The following is a 14,904-nucleotide window of genomic DNA, read 5'->3' as shown; positions in this document are numbered from 1 at the left end:
CAAGTTAGCATAAATCTACGTTAATTTATACCAAATAATAGATTTATATTGCACTGAACCACCACATGTCTTCATATTAGGAATAAAAGAGCAAATATTTGAGATTTTCAAGTAATTAAGGTAATTCGGGTACCATAGAACATTACCCGAGCTACCTAAATTGTGATGGGTTATTTCGGGTTCAGACCAGGTAATTCAGGTTTGGGAATTAGGTATCGGATTTTTTATCCAGCCTTAGATGCACTACACCTCGCCAGCTGAATGTTGAGTATATAAGTGTACCTTAGACTATCTCTAACAGAGTCGACCCAAATACAAGACCTATCTCGCCGTTTGGGTCATGCACAGTGGAAGAAGAAGACACCCAAAAATGCCGACCTCCAATAGCAAATGCAAAAAGGGCCCCAAGCGCTGCCCACCTTCCTCCCCACCAAGCGCCGCTCGTTCCGTCCCTCGCAGAACGCCACATGCCTTCCTTCCCACCAAGCGCCGCACGCCTCCCTCCCCACCGAGCGTCGTCGCCCACCTCCCTCCCTCGCCGAGCGCTGCCTGCCTCCTTTCCCACCGAGCGCCGTCGCCCGCCTCCCTCACCGTCGTCGTCCACGAGTAGATCTGGCAGCACCGCCCGCCTCCCTCCCTGCCTCACCGTCGTCAAGCCCGCCTGCCTCGACATTGTTGTCCGTGACCGCCAAACCTCCTCTGTGCGCTCTCGCTGCCGGAGTAGGGGTAGGAGAAGAGAAGGGAGATGGAGGAGGACACCGACACTGGAGATATGCGTCGTGCACGAAGGCGACACCAATTTGCCTTCTGCTTCGCTCGGTATGCAAAATGAAGCCTGTGTTTGCGTCTTCTGTTGGAGGCATGTTTTTTATAGGCAAACCACTCTGTATGACACATTTTGTGTTTGCATCGCATTTTTCCCACTATGTTGGAGATAGACTTAGACAATAATATATGGATTAGAGAGCACATACTAAAGATGCACTGAGACAGTATGATCTCAGCATACAGTGTCAGTGTATTGTGTAGATCAAAGTCATCAAGTGCTTAATTCTAATGTGTGAATATATAGTGGTATGGGTCTGAGACTAGCCTGTTTACTTAAGCTTATTTATCGAATTTGTTAGTCATTTAACAATATTTTTTTCTCATAATAAATCAGCGACCAATACTTTGTCATGCCTTATCAGGTAACCGAACAGTATTTCAATCAGAGAGCACAAAATATATAAATGCATCTGCAGGCATGGGCCTAAAACAATATGATGCCAGCATGACAGCATGGGCATACGCAACCAAGTCGTCCAATCAGGCCGCGCGCGCTACACGTGAGGTACTGAGGTGGGAACTGAGATGGACAGACGTGTAGAGCAAGAAGAAGGAACTCATCCCGTGTCTTGATGGACAGTAGTTGCAGCATGCGCTTGATTGCTTTGGGGCGGAAAAAAATCGCACCGCACGAGCGCACACGCGCGTTCGAACCCAAGTTTCTCTTCTACGGAGTAGCTATAGACTCCTAGAAATTATGCCAACATGCGCTGATGATGCGCGCAGAGACAACACGGAGTGACACCCTGAATCGACACGTCGATCGCGCTCATCTCGGATGTCGTCGGCTCGTCGCCTAGCTCCATCGATCTCGATCGTCCTCGGTGGTGAACTGGGGTGATCGGATAGATCCTCCTCCGCCTCAGCTCCCGCGAGGAGTCGTGCATGGACCGCAAGACCGGCGACTCTTGTTGGGCTCGTACGCGACAGGGCTCATCCGCCTACACAGCTCCCCCTCAGTTATGCTCCTCCACAAGTAATAAATAATCCAGAAACGAAAGCAGTAACAACGTCCTGATCCTGATGCATTTGCATGTCAACATCTCCTGCGCCCCTTTTCTTCCAGGAACCTTCTCTCGCGCGCGCGCATCCCAGGTCGTCGATCTCACCAACTCTCGCAATCCAAAGCTCTGGCCAAGAAACCGTCACACCGGTGACCGTCCTCCCAAAGAAAACCCCGCATGTGCCCCAATTGCCCCCGATGGAGTCCCAGAAAACCCACTGCAGATTCGCGGAACCTGCACGGGTCAATCCACCGCCGCAGCAGCACGTACTGATCTCAGGAACAGAAGCTATCACCTCCCCTAATAAACAAAAGCAATCTTTGCGGCGCCAGCGCCACGCAGGTTCGGCACGCGCAGCCTATATAAAGCGCGGGCAAACCCCGCAACCGCTTCCCATCCCATCGCTACACAAGTCCAAAGACTAGATCACCCAGCTGCTTTATTTGATTCCAACTAACCCCTCAGCAGCTTAATTTGATTCGATCAGCCATCATCAGTAATTTGCGGACGCACGTAGGTACGTTCAACGGATAGATAGCACGTACGCAAGCTGAGAACATGGACAGCAAGCTGGGCGTGCAGCACGGGCACCACCGCCACCACAGCCACAACAACGGCATCTCCAAGCCGCCGGTGCACCACCACCACCACGCCGGGGGGAGGAAGGGCAGCGCCGGGTCCGGGAGGCAGGGCGGCGGCGGAGGCAAGGGTATCAAGGTGGTGTACATATCCAGCCCCATGAAGCTCACCGCCAGCGCCGAGGAGTTCCGCGCCATCGTGCAGGAGCTCACCGGCCGCGACTCCAACGTCGCCGACCACGACCTCGACTGTGGCGCCTACTACGCCGCCGCGGGCGCGCCGTCGTCGTCGTCGTCCTCGTCTTCCTACTCCTCGTTCGGACGCGTCTCCCCGACGGCGGCGGGCGCCCGCGCTCTGTCGTCGTCGCCGACGATGGTCGTCGCGACGAACGCCGGGCCGGGCCGCCGGCCGCCGGCCGAGTATGCCGTGGCGATGGCCGAGGCGCCGCCGCCGTTCCAGGGCATGTATGATCAGACTGCCGGGAGCTTGCTTTACGGCCAGGACTACTGGTAGGAACGTATCGTATGCTGTGTACGGGATTAATTTGTAGTCACCTAGCTACGATATTATTTCCGATTTGATTATTTCACATGCCATGCCTATGAAAACACATGTCAAGCACGCCGTGTATATTTGTAGCGTGTATTTACATAAGGTTTCTGTGCGTGCATACACATGCATGGTTCTTGTTCTTTATAGGCTGCACCGATCCATCATCTTGTACTTGATCTGAACAGTATGTTAATATTGGCTAGATGTATCTATACATGTTTTTGCCTCTTTCTCTGCACTTCATTCCGACATCCAAATTAAGATCGATGTGTGTGCTGCTGCCAAGTGCCATAGCAACTTGCATGAGCTCATGGCATGCATCACAATCTTATCTACTTTTTTAAAAGAAAAATCAGTACAATCTTGATCAAGTCTGTATATCTTACATACATATATATACGCGCGAGTCAGTCAATGGAAGGGGATAGATAGCGCTATAGCTATAAACGCAAACGTATTGTGACATATCGCACGCTATGTAAATTTAAAGCAACTTCTTCTGTTTGGCATTGAATCTGGCATCATGACCTAGGGTTAGGCAACAACCTAAAAGCCCAAATTTAGTTTTGAATAATTGATAAAACTCAAGTACTAATATCTATATCTATGCTAAGTGTGATGACGTTAGTACGTGAGCCTAGAGGATCATGGTGATGACCACAAGGTGATCAAATGCTCAACTTAAAAAGAAGAAAGAGAAAAAAAACTATGAAGATCAAATGTATTGCTTAAAGTTTTGGTTTTTGATGATCGAGACATCATAGAGAGTGTGATCACATTTAGGATAGATAGTCGTACTATAAAGAGGGAAATTCTTTGGTTAAGCGGTCTATTGAGTGCCACTAGGTGACATTGTTCGTGTGTATGTATTTAGAACCTATTGAGCTAACTTAACTCATTTGAAGAAAATGATTGCGAAAATACTAACACACTTGCATACGATGGTATACACATGGTGGTGTTGGTACTTTTACAAAGGAGGTGGAGTTTGAGGGGTAGAGATGGGTTTGGGGTCCTCTCTCCCTCTCTCATCGCAAGCTCTGCGATATTCAGAGTTTTGTGAAAATAAAATGCCTATTTCAACTGCGCTGGAGACGTATTTTAAAAGGTGACGAAGTCACGGGCACTCACCAGACGCTGGTGCCACGAGCACCAGACAAAGGGGCTGCGTCTGGTCAATTCTAACTAGCAAAGGTTCATAGGATCATCGGACGCAGGGACCTACGCATTCGGTCACTTTCTACGATGGTCGAACGTAAGTGACCGGACACTTTCTAGGATGGTCGAACGTAGGTGACCGGACGCTAGGTGAACATTGTTCACCGTCCGGTCTGCGTGACATGGCATGTACGTGCGAGCTAAGGGAGTACCAGACGTAGGGCCAAGTCCATTCACTAGGCACCGAACACGTCCGGTCGTGGAAAATATGTTTTGGAACTTCTCTGAGTAACGACCGAACGCTGAGGTCTAGATTCTAGTCATTTAGGAAGCGAGTCCGGTGTGAATTTAACCGTTGAGATCCAACTCGTGACGTTTAAAGGCACAGGACACATGATGAGTACATGCTCGATCTTTCAAGAGGTAACTGGTAAATTCGATTTGTGGAGATCTCGACGTTGGCGATCCGGCTTCAAATCAGACATGATTCGAACCCTGCAACCATTACACCATTGCTCCGTTGGTTATGAACCCTGCAACCTCGCCAAGAAGGCTTTTTCTGCAAGCGAATCGAAGAACACAAGCAAGAAAGTATAAACACGTAATCTGAAATTGCAAATATGAATGACGCGAATATCAATTGAGGGTTCAAGAACTTAGTTCCAAAGGACTAATCGACACAATGAAAGAGATCAAAAACGGGGGCCTAGATCACTGTAAAAGGATTTGTCACCACAGTTACAATAAACGATTCAGTTTCTCGATGGAAAACTAAACTCTAAACAAAACCCAAGTATCAACAGTGGCGGCTGCGTGGAATATAAAAGAGAGGCATCCTAGGGTTGAAAGGCGTCTAGGGAACGCGCCCACAACTTTGTAAGGATGAAAACGGTCGGAAATGGTCGAAAAACTCTTAAATTGTTTTCTACTTTTACATTTGAAATACGAAAATGAAAACAAAAACGGTAAAGTCGGACACGAAAACGAACGCGAACTTACGAAATATCGAGAATTTCAAAAACGAACCTGTTGACACTTGTTAACTTATAAAAATTGTTAGCATTTATTTCCCCACCAGAAATGAATATCTACTAGAATAGGGTTATTAGTGATAATTTCCATAAGTTTTGTATATTCTGTGTTTTCTAGGTATTATTTCAGAAAGTGCTGAAAAGAGAGATTTAAGTGCTAATTGGCCATGAAACTTAACCGTGATGAAAGGATGACACCGGAGGATTCAGGAAGGACACCCGACGCGAGGGGGAGCCAGTAACCGCCAGGTGGGGCCGGCCGGCCCCACCCTAGCGCCGGCCTGCCCCCTGCTGCTAGGGTTTGCTCTCCCTTCCAGAAGCTTCCTCCATCGCCTCTGAGGAGCCATCTCGACCGCTTGTTAAGTCGGTTTGATCCAACGACACGTGTTCACCCCACCAGGCTATAAATAGAAGGCAAGACCCCCCCTGGAGAAGGCCAGATCAAGAGATGAAGAGCCAGAGCATTAGATAGAGATCCACTAGATCTAAGCTAGCAATCAAGATAGAGATTAGGGAGATAGTAGAGGAGTGGAGATTCGGAGGAGTCCCGGCCTATCGGAGTTTCCTTAGGAGCTGTATTCATCTAGATTCGGCTCCCTCGCCCGGAACCGTGTTCTGCGGTACTTTTGTATTTACCCTTCTGATTCAAGCAAGCAACTTGTTTGTATTCATTCTTTTGTTTGCAACTCATATTATATTGAGTACTACGATTTGGGTAGCTCCTAGGTCAGAGTAGTGATTCGTACCGTAGACGTGGTGTCTGGGCTATGGTTGCTTGTGAATGTTCCCTAATCAGCCAAACTGTGGTAGTTCGCGTAGTTGACTTTATAGCTGTATTGATTCCTCTGTAGTCCACTTCCTGTTGATAGGATTGATAGGCTTATAGGTGCCTGATAGAGGATTACTCTGATTCTTTCCCTATTCGGGTTACTTGCCCGATAAGACGATACTATACAAAGTTTACCGGTTATTAGAACTAGTGTACATTAGTATTTCCTCATCATCAATAGTTTCTAGATTGTTTGTGCCCCTTAGATTAAGAAATTATAGGCTAAGTCATAAATCAACTATTGTTCCTTTGGGTTCGATATTAAAACCGGGTTGATCTTGGTGAAGTGCTGATCAGTATATATCTGTGCGCTTACGGATAATCAGATTATAATCATTATTAGGGTGCAGTTAATTTATATCAACAAGCATTTCTGGCGCCGTTGCCGGGGAACGGTTTGCTGATTTATAAGTCTATCTTAGTCTATAGTTATCCTTAAAAAATAAAATATTATATAAATATGGAAATTGAATCTCAACTTTTATATCAATATGGAGCACCATCGGGATCGTACCTCTAGCCAAAAGAATCTTCTAAACCTATCACATCATCTGGCTATGAGCTACGCCCAGGACTAATCAAATTAGTTCAAGAACATATTTTTTCTGATAATTCTAGCGAAAACCTCTATTCCCATTTAGCTGATTTTGAGCAGACATGTTCATGTCTAAAAATTAAGGGCATGGCCAATGAAACTCTAAGATGGAAACTCTTTCCATTTTCATTAACGGGTCGAGCTAAGAAATGGTATAATCGCCATGTTGGGAATAGTCAAGGAGACTGGGAAATATTACGAAAAGACTTTTGCCTTAAATTCTTTCCAGTATAAAAGGTTGCTAAACTTCGGTTTGAAATTATAGGATTTAAACAATTAGACAAGGAATCACTAGGCAAAGCTTGAGATTGATAGTTTTGTAAATTCTGGACCTAATCTTGCTTTACCAGAATCCATACTTTTACAATATTTCTTTTTAGGCCTTAATAATAGAAATCAAGAATACCTTAATTTAGCCTCTGGAGGAGCGTTTATGCATATTATTGTTGATCATGCTAAAACTATTCTTACTAATATTTTAAATGATCTCCCCGAAAAAAGAAGAGTTGTTAGAAGAGGAATCTCAATTAGCTGAAAATAAACCTTTACTTGATTCATCTCGATCTATAGTTGAAATTGCTAATGAGACAAAGATAACTCTAAAATTTGAATGGATGTTTGAAATTGAGGATGATTTCTTTGATGATTTTGGTAATACTACATTTTATCATAAGATTATTCAACCCCAACAATCTAGGGATTTTAAACCTAATTTCTCACATCCGGATGATTTAAAATTTCTTAGAGAAGTTATAAGGGAATTAATCTTTATTTTGGGTGATGATTGGTTAATAGAATCTGAGAAATCCCCTGAAGTAATTCGCTTTAATTCACCCTCGGTTATTATCAAGTTGCAAGTAGATTCACATCCTTTTGAAGCTTTCTATAATCCGGTTGTAGGAGTCAACATTATGTCATATGCTTTTGCTAAAGAATTTTTAAAAGATATACCATTAATTCCTACAAATAAATTATTAAAAAGTTGCTCATGACAAATTATTCCTAGCTTAGGAGTTTTGAGTGCACATCCTATTGTTATTAATGATTTCCGCATTTTGCTAAATTTTTATATATTTGATGTGCAGGATTTTAATGTAATGATTGGAGTACCTAGCCGTGACAGCAGTTAATACAACATTCACAACCTATCCCAACTTTAATGATGTAAAAGTAAACGAGAGTAGTAGTTATAGTAATACCTTCAGGAGTATGCAACAATCAAATCTCATATGTTCTATGAATGTGAGAAGTTTAGGTGCCTTTTGTTAATGAATGAAGTATACTATAAGGAGTAGTAATTCTTAAGTTTCTAGGTTCATCTACTCAATGCACTTAAGTATAAAACTGGGTGTTTCGCTCTAGAAAATGTTCCATGCCATCTAAATCTATCATCTAAATGATTCTCAAAGATGGTTTTGGTGATTGTTTTAACCACATTGCAGTATCCAACAAGCCATGTGGGCCAAACCGCCTCCAAAAAAGCTCCAAGGTGGTTTTTATTAGGATAATTGTATAGCCTATTGTGGTACCACACTAACTTGTATCACAAGTTGTACTATTCCTGTAGGGGGCTGAGGCTGTACAATCATCCTAATAGTTTTATACTTGAGGGAGTTAAGCAGACAGAACACAATACTGAGCCACCATCCAGAGAAATACTAGCCACCTGCCCACCTCTATCTATTGAGAAAATAATTGCAGATAAGTTTGAATGCTTACCTGCCTCACAATGATGGGATCATCCCTGCTAAAACGGATGACATAATTAAGCAATGGATCTATGACATCCCGTATGGCTATGTATCCGTACAACTCTACTGAGCCACCATCCAGAGAAATACTAGCCACATCTATTGACAAAATTTGCAGCGTGCGACCAGGATCATGTTTCATGCAGGTTCCGTCGTCAAAGATACAATCTGTGGGTTCTGATAACGTCATTGCTTCCAACTGAGCTTCACAAAAAGCAAAGTTCATATTATAACTTTGTATCTGGAAACTAATGTAGTGAAAAATAATAATAATTGCCAATTGAAAAGTAGATATGCTATTTGAGGATTACATGGCCCTATAGAATATGTTTTCCTTTTTCATCTACTATGTAGAAATAACTACGCCAACGTTGGGGTTGCCTATGGTGTTTCAGCATAGTAGGGCCCAAGCACTGGTAAAGGATGATTGTGTTAGGCTTGGCGAGCCAATGTAAAAACTTAGCTACCATTTTGAAGATGAAACCCAAAAGAATACCGTTGGGGCGTAAGCGTAACCCTCTTAGCAATACGCCATGTTAGAACCCAGGTATGACATTAAATAAGCAAGGGCCGGGTCTGTCACCACCGTGACACATCGTGCCATGATCTGGCCACGGTGTCAAGTGAGCAAGGATCGGGTCATCACACTCTCAGTGGCACGCCACACTGGCACCTGGGTGTGTTGGAAAATGAGCAAGGGTCTTCACACCTGACTCAACATGTGCAAAGGGTAAGAGAGCTAGTCGAGCCAACCCTGAGGTCGTCAAAGATCTAAGTGCTATGTGTCAGTGTGAATGGCTATACTCATTCATTCATGAATGTGGCAACTTCTGTAACACAACCTCGCCCTCACAGCAGCTGCATGGCATTGGGGATTTAAGCCCTGACCCGATCACCCATCACTGCGACCTTCAAAGTCTCTAGCATTCCCTAAGCTCTATCACAAGGTTTGAGGTGGTGGCGACTCACATCTAAGTTTCAAGTATCACAACCTCTAGTGCAATTAACTCAAAACTAAAAAAGTGAAATTCAAGCAAGGAAGGGTTGGGAGAATGTCACATCACTGGCAGCGATGCAGGTTCCTATAAACAATCATCTCAAGGATCACAACAAAATAAATATAGTTGTAGGATATAGACACAGATACTACTATGTTAAGGAGACAAACCATACCTTATTAATAACAAACAAAAATATTAAAAGAGATATTGATCACTTACTCTCGTTCCGGTCCGCAATATGAAAAAAAACTCTTTCCACCATGTATCCACCCTGTACATAGAACCATCACAGTGTCTGCTTTTTGCAAGTATAGTATTTACAGTATGTCTTTCATCATCACTGACTTCTTCATCATCACTGACTTCTTCATCATCACTGGCAACAAATTCCCCCCTCTGATCCTCTGGTGTCCTCCTTTGGTCTTCCTTGCAGCCAAGATGCTTCACAATTTGCCCTCCTGTATCTACAACCTCTAATGTAGTCCTGCAAGCATCTTTATTTGTTCTCTCATCTCCAGCTACAACCTCCTAAAATGTGGCCCTCTTCTCAAACTTTCTAATGCCCTAGACGATTGTATAAAGTTTGTTGTTCTGCGAAATAATAGTAACGTTGGCAGAGGTTATGGGCAGCCGCCTGTATGGTTTACCAGAATTGCCTTTTACTCCACTCATGGTAGACATGCCTTTTAATTGACTAATGGTAGACATGTTCCCAAGTTCACGACGAAATCTATCACCAAACCACCGACGGAGCCAAGGCCCGCCCACCCTGGGCACCTGGCCGGGCTCCCACGGTACAACAGAGGCGGGAGGGTAGAGGGAGGTGCGTACGCAGGCAGCGCCGGCCCTAGGATTTCGAAGGCCCTCTGGCGAGCTCATCGCGACGGCCTAATCTATAATATATAGGCTAATTTTACTTGTAAAGGAAAACCAAAAACAATAATATATTTAATATTAAATATGTCTGATAATTATTAATAGGGAGAAACAATGTAGATTAAAAAGCAATATATTTGTACTTCTAGAATTAATATGATTACCTTGAAAAAGAATAGAACTCCATCATATTCATTGCTTCTTATACAAATATACTTCTTCGCACATTTCTTGATGCAAAACCATCAAGAACGGTATCGAGATCAATAGTGTCCAAGATATCCATCTCGATGGTGCACATAGCCAAGCCATTTAACCTTTCTTCAACAACTTCAATTTTGAGAAACTTCTTTCGGCCGAAGCTACAGTCACAGGTACAGTTAAGAGAATACGATAGGCAACTGAAACATTTGGATAGCAATCTGCATCCATAATAAACTTAAGAATTTCAGGCGCCGAATCATAGAATCTGGCAAAGCCATTTGCAACACCTTTAATTCTTGAAAAAAGTCATTGATCTCAACATCGGATAAGTTATCATGAGAAAAATTATCCACAAAAATCTTGCAGTGCGCCCAAAGATCAACTTCATCCAAGAATTTCAAATTTTTTGAGTTGAACAGGAACCCAAAAATATTATCAAATACTGTCATGTGCTCAAATCTACTATTCAATGAAGCAATTGCATGGTCAATCATAATTAGGAAGTACTCTCTTCTGAAGGTGTCCATAGCAGACTGTTGTAGCTCCTCGTCTTGGTCATCTTGATCATCAAAATGTCTCTTTCTCTTTCGCTGACATTTTGTAGGAAATATTGGCTCTATATACAATTCAGATGCAATTTTTTGTAGTTTCCATACTAGAAATGAAACCTTCATCTCTATACTTCTCAAAATATGCTATGACACCTTGAATGTGCCTGAGAGTAGCATCTATACTCATAATTTTAGATTGCAACTTTTTGCTGACCTTATTTATGGAGAATAAAATGTCCTACCAAATAACCAAACCAACTAAAAAATCAAAATTCTCAAGTGCACTCACCAAAGATTGACAATCACCGATTGTCCCTGGGTCATCAGTTGAAGCCTTCTCTAATGCTATTAAAGCTGATCTTATTTGAGGAGTTTGGAATCTGATAGCTTGAACACTTTTTATTCGGCTTTCCCAACGTGTATTAGACCATGACTTAACTGTCAATCCTGGGACATTGTTAACTAAAATCTTCCACCGTTTCATCGATTTTGCAAACAAGGTGTATATACGTTGGATAACACCAAAAAATGAAATAGCTTGCCTGCAAGATTTCAAATATCACAAACTGTAAGATCCCAAAGTATGGAATATTATATGAAAACAATGTATAACATATACAAGAAATAGTAGTTTACCTACAAGAGTTTCCCATATCACAAAGAGTAAGATTCAGACTATGACATGCACACGACATATATAATGCTCTTGGATTAATTTCAAGCAAGCATGTGTGAACACCTTGGTGTTTCCCTCTCATATTAGAACCATTATCATAGCCTTGTCCCCTCACATCATCAATATTCAAACCAAGAGAGGCCAATGCACTCTGTAGTGCATTAAAAAGACCCAATCTTGATGTGTCATCTACCTTCAAAAACTCAAGGAAGAACTCCTCTATCTTTGGAATATTTTCAGATATATTTACACATCTAATAATTAGAGTCATTTGTTCTTCATGGCTAACATCTGGAGTACAATCTAAAATCACAGAAAAATACTTGGCATTCCTAATGATCTTTAATATAGATTGTTTTACACAATCTGCAAGAAGAGAAATCATCTCATTCTGAATTCTATGCCCAAGATAATGATGATGAATCTCACTATTTTGAATCCGCCTAATATGGTCTTGCATCACAGGATCAAATTCACCCATCATTTCAACCGCGCCCAGAAAGTTACCATTGTTAGGTTAATATAGTTTCTCATTTTGCCCTCGGAAAGCCAAATTATGTTTAGCGAGAAACTTGACAACATAAACAATTCTTACTAAAACTTGTCTCCAACGCTCTCTCTCCTTTGCAATTTCTCATTGGAAATCATCATCAATTGTTTTATTTTTGCTCAACCGTAGCCTAACTTCATTCCAAGAATTCATGTTTCTTATATGCTCAACACTATTCTGATGTTCCTTGAGTCTAGCACTAAGATGTTTCCAATCCCTCAATCCATCATGTGCAACCAAACTTCTGTTTTGATATGATCTAAACAATTTGCAGCAAAAACAAAAGACTTTGTCCACATGTTTAGAGTAAACCAACCATTTTCTATCAACCACCTCACCATTGCTTAACTTTCTAGAGTAGTAAGTATATGAAAAACGTCTATTACGAGCATCTGCAGGGAACTCAAGATTTAATTCTCTAACAGGCCCTTTTTCAATTAAGATATCTCCATCCTTATTATCAAGATTCTCCCAAGTTCTAGGATCAAAGACATCATGAATAGAGGGTTGCACATCATCAACTGAATTCATCCAAGCATCAATTTGTTCACTAATATTATCATTATCATAGGAAGACTATAAATTTCTAAGTTTAGAGGAAGTCTGTAAATTTTCAGTTCTACGTTCTTCTTGATTCTCAGGTGCATCTATAGGGTTCTCATCATGCTCAGGCATAGCGCTACTTGAAATTGAAAAAAACTTATCTAAAGCACCTTGTTGTGACTGCCGAAACTGTTGTTCTTGTCTTTTCCGCTTTCTTTTCGCAGCCCCCGACTCATGTTTCTTAGGTAACATTCTCAAATTCTAACACTTGACCTAAATTAAAATAAAAATAGGACTACATGAGTAATTGAGTGCAAAGTAATAGACAAAAATTGAACTGAAAAAACTTAGGGCATACAAAATTTGGTATGATCATATATTCATATGAATTGAAAAATATTAAACCGAATCAAATCAATAAGAACCTGATTGGTTGATCGATGATTTCCTAAAGTCTTCCGTAATTGCAGGTCTGCAGACTACGGCCAGCAAAACTTGCGATCGATGGTTGTGTGCCTGCGTACAGCGTCGCAGCGGCCAACAGTTAGATCGGGAATTTGCAACTTGCAAGGGTTGCGGTCGCTCGGCTCCGACCTCCAGGCCTCTAGCGATCCTATCTCCTGGTCTCCTCTTGCAGAAAACAAAAGGCCGATGTAATACATGTACAGAGTATATACAACATATTCTTGGTTGGGCCCCCAAGCCGCAAAGTCCCATGGCCGGTGCACCTACTGCCCCCCCATAGGGTCAGCGCTGTACGCAGGGTTGCCGACCAGTGCGCGGAGGACGAAGGCGAGGGCGCGAGGCGACTGGCGAGAGGCGGGAGGGGGAGCCGCCGACACCGCCGCCGGGCGTGAGACTACCCCTCCGACGCTGGACGCCGCCGAGGGGGAGCAACCGACGCGCGGAAGATCCAATCATGGGACCGAGCCTGAGCGCGAGTGGGGGAAGGAGATATGCGTTGAGGGACCGAGCCTGAGCGGCGCTGCGAGGAAGATGAGCCTCGACGCTGCGCTGAGCCGGTGATGCGTGAGTTTGATGGGCCACTAAATAAAAGCCCATACAATTTTTTCCTTTTTCCTTTTTCATTTTTTCGAACAACTTTCTATTTTTTATTTCTAACATCTTTTGATAAATTAGCATCTATATAATTAATATTTATATATTTAGAATAATATATATTAGGGATCATACTAGTGTCTCTAGAGTCTAATCACATAACATTGTGACATAATGATTCCTCTAAAAATATTTTTTAAAATACAAACTCTATTAAGGAAAATTATGAAAATTTTCCCTCATATCTTTCCTATAAGAAGGAAAGAGGGGAGATAGATAAGGATTTATGTATTCATTTGCTCTTTTCTCAATTGCTCTTAACTCTCTTATCTATTTATTCGGTTTAAAATCAAAATTGTAATATCTACTACATCACAAAACTCTTAAGGGATTAGGAATGCTTAAACATACTTAAACTTAATCAGCAAGTCACTACTCGCTTAGCATTTAATCTCTCTTATAATCTTACATTATGTTTATCTTGTTAGTATTAGTATGACATTACGTCTAGGCTTTCTAAAACTTTTGGCTCCACAGCTACACCAAACAACATACATATCAGCATCCAACATAAATAAAATATTATCTTAAGTAAGATTATACATTATGAAAATGTAAAGCTTAAGGTAAAGCAGACTGAAAATTGGAAACTATTCCGGCTCTTGTTGCTATCACTAACAAAATAATTAGCCTATTATTTATTGTTGGAATTAGATGTTGTGCATTTTCATTATCAACAATTCAACATAGTAACTTTGAATTAAGCTTTGGATGTTGTGCCTTTTTCAGTATCAACATAGTAACTTTGAGTGTTCCTTTATGATTCGGAGCACAATGATTTCTAGAACAAAGGGACCACAAACTTCTTACATGTTGAATACAAACTAGTCATTCCCTAGAACATTTCATGGAACTCCTCAATTGGATTTTGGAAAGAAGAGGAAGGTAGACAGTTACAAGTGAACATTTTTTAATTTATTTTGTACTTTTGAGGTCAGTTTTAAGCTAATTTATGTGTTTGTTTCAAATTTTAGAGATCTTAGGACTCACAGAAATTTCCTAGAAACACTGCAACTGTTATTCTAAACTTGACTGCGAGCAAGCGTAGCTATCTCAA

Source organism: Sorghum bicolor, chromosome 1 (assembly GCF_000003195.3).
Source record: "Sorghum bicolor cultivar BTx623 chromosome 1, Sorghum_bicolor_NCBIv3, whole genome shotgun sequence".
Lineage (NCBI taxonomy): Eukaryota > Viridiplantae > Streptophyta > Magnoliopsida > Poales > Poaceae > Sorghum > Sorghum bicolor.
Note: the sequence above shows the minus strand (reverse complement) of the source record.